Below are 3,335 nucleotides of genomic sequence, written 5' to 3'. Positions count from 1 at the left end.
GTTGTTTTATATTTTGAATGTTGTGGCGGTGGATTTTATCTTGGTTGATTTTAATTTTGGTTTTGGGCCTTGGTTTTTGTTAACATGCAAGTTTATGTTGTTTTCATACATGTTGGTAAATGCAAGTATAAAAAAGAAACAACGTAAGAATAAAGAGAATCATGTAAGGAAAAGGCACAAGAAAGACGGTACCATAAACTTTAAAAGTGTACCTAGCGAGTTTTCTCGTTCCACCACTTGAAACTTAAAAATGCATCTGAGGGCATTTATGAAGAGTAGGAAAAGTAAAGTTCTGGTGTTTTTTCCTAACTCTATGTTGTATTTTGGTGAGTCCTTAAAAGTTTAATTAAGGATGATTTAATTGAACAAAGTATATTATGTTTAATGGACCTCTGAGATATCCAACAACTTAGGAGGAGGAAGCAGGTCCATGCCTCCCTCTCACCAACTGGTGAAAAGCCACGAGTCCATTTAAACTTATTATATTGTTTAATGGTTCATCCTATGAATACTTCTGATACTCAGTGAACATTGATGTCTTAATTATCCCTAAAAAAGGGTAATTATCATTTATTATTTAATTTTAAAATTATGTGAGTGAATTTACTTAAAGGGCAAGTTGGTGTAACTTGAACACTTAGCCATTTTTTTTAATTAGGCTTAGTGGTGTTTCAAGGATGTTTGATTATATTATGTTTATTTCTCTAATCCTCATTTAGTCAATTTTGATTTGGCCTGTCACCACTAAGCCCTTAAGACCTAGGTGAATGTCTTAATTAATTTTGAAAAGGTTAAGCTTTAAGTGGTCATGATTCATGATTTGAATTTTTATTTGAAACTCAAAATAGGGGTATTAAATCGATTAATTATTGACTTCAAAATTCATACCCCTAAGTCCAAGGTCATTTAATTTTAATAAACTTTCAAATTTTAATAATTTAGAAGTTTAGATCAGAGGTTGCTCATTTCCCTCCTTTACTTAAGCCTAAATGTTAATAAAGGCTAAATTTTCAAAATTACACATTTGCCCCTATGGCTCTAACACTTCATTTTTATCCTACCTCATTCATGGGTCAATTAAGACATCAGAGGATATAAGACATCAGAGGAGAAAATTTGATTTTTATGATTTTTCAGAATTTAATTTATTTTATATAACTATTTTCATGCAAAAATAGGATTTTTCAAAGAAAATTTGTAACTTGACCAAGGTAAATTCTAATCCTTTGAAATTTTTACTGGAGGTAGACCTAGACCAAGGATGTCTTTGGACCAAATTTCATGATTTTTTGAATTCCCTGTGATTTATCAGAATTATTTTAAGTTCTGGGTTATTTAATAAGAATAAAATATTTTAAATGATGAAAATTAAGTTTTATATTTTTGAAAAATCTCTCTGAGGTTAGAGAACCCAGAGAAGAAAATTTCATATTTTTTCTGATTTTGTTTGATTTATTGGAATTATTATAGGGAAAACTCATTTTTAGCCTTTAAAAAATTATTTTTAAGCTTTGAAATTCAATATCTTTAGTTAGAAAATCAGGAAAAATATTCTAATGGTTTTTAAGTTATTAGGAAACAATTCAGAACATTTTCATGAATTTTATTACTTTTGTGTTTTTTATGAATTTTTAATTATTGTAAATATTTAAAATAGGCTAAAAATCAAGTTTTTAATCTAAATATTATTTTATTTTTATAAAATTTCCCTGATCATATATAACTCAAAAAACTAAGTTTCATAATTTTTTGAGTTATAATTTGATTTTTAAAAAATCATTTAGGTGTCAAAAGTAGTATTTATCTTTTAAAATCAACTTAAGTCACCAAATAAACTCAAAATATTTTGAACTTTTTATAGTGAGTTCTCTGGATCATAAACCACAGTGGAGATAAAAAATCAAGTTAGTTAAATGTTTATATTTTCCAAAATTAATTATTTTAATGATTTAGTGTTTGTAAAATTTAAGTGCATTTTAAATGACTTGACCCATGAAATTATTTTCAAAAGCTTCTCTAGTCATGGTGGACCTTCCAAAATTTTCTTAAAATTTTCAAATCAACATGCTAATTTCCTTGATTATTTTAAAGAAATAATGTGCAAAAACTTGAAAAACATGGATCTCTGTCTAAGAACCTCCTCTGACTTTGGAAAAATTAGAGGATGTTTCCCTTGACATAAGCTACAACATGCCAAAATTTCAAACCAAGGTGATGTATCAATATGCATGGATAATCAAATGATTTAAAATAGTGTTTAATTAATTAAAAATAAAATATGCATGAAATAGACTTGAAATTTAATCCACATTTTTTTCCTCTGTTCACTGAGCAAGAAGGTATTTTTATTTTATTTTTGTGATTTTTCAACCCAAAGTTATGAATTTTTTAAGTTTAGAGAGTTTAAATAAATAGAAAAAGCCCTATTTTTCTACTTAAACCGCGCGTGCTGACTAGATCCTAGGCAGCTCTGAAGGCATGCGAGGCGCGCTCTAGTTGGACGTTGCCGTCCACGTAGCTACTGACTCGGCCCGCGGTTTATGTCCCGAAGCGCTGTTTGGCTCGATCTCCTCCGTCCATTTGATACACACTCGATCAAACAACTCCCCGTCATCATCCCCGATAGAATGATCCCGTGACCGTCCACACTAAAACCCTAATATCTCACCCTAGACTCAACCAAATCACATTGGGTTTGGTCCTATGGACTTGTCTAAGTGAGACGAACACATCCATACAATAATCATGCAATTAAATTAAGCCTAATTAAATGGAGAATCGAAATAGGCTCTCCAAGGAGGCTAGGGATTGAATCCCTGGTCTTGGTGTAAGGCCTAGGTATGAATTCAACCAAGCTCAATTTCAGGTGTTGGTTTAGAGCTATGGTAGAGGCTCCGTGGAAGGGGGATTTTATGGGGTTTTGGCTTCTTTCACTGTTGTGAAGGTTTGGGTAAAGTTAAGTTGAGTTTGGTGGAGTGTGGAGATGTAATGGACTCTGTCCTAGTTTTCGACAAGGTTCCAAGCTCAAAATTGAGCTCCGACAATGAGAATTGGTAAGGGAAAACGGTTGGAATGCACTAAGGGGATCTTAGGGAAGCTCTGTGTGAAGTTTGGAGAGGCCTCATTAAGGAAATTTCAGCACACCTCCCATGGCCGTGGAGGTGAGTTTAAAAATGGCCATCGTGGTGGCTCTCAGGGCATAAGATTGGGTGCATTGTGGTGCTTAGGTGGAGCGCAGAGGAGCTCTATCAATTGGTTTGGCTGAGCTGGCCTCTAGGTTAGATTTGGTGTGGTGCCATGGGGGTGGCTGTCGGTTTTGGGCGTTTCCCGCCCCT

Source organism: Phalaenopsis equestris, unplaced genomic scaffold (genome assembly GCF_001263595.1).
Source record: "Phalaenopsis equestris unplaced genomic scaffold, ASM126359v1 Scaffold000348, whole genome shotgun sequence".
In the NCBI taxonomy this organism is placed as follows: Eukaryota; Viridiplantae; Streptophyta; class Magnoliopsida; order Asparagales; family Orchidaceae; genus Phalaenopsis; species Phalaenopsis equestris.
The sequence above is the reverse complement of the archived record's forward strand: the minus strand, read 5'-3'. Positions refer to the sequence as shown.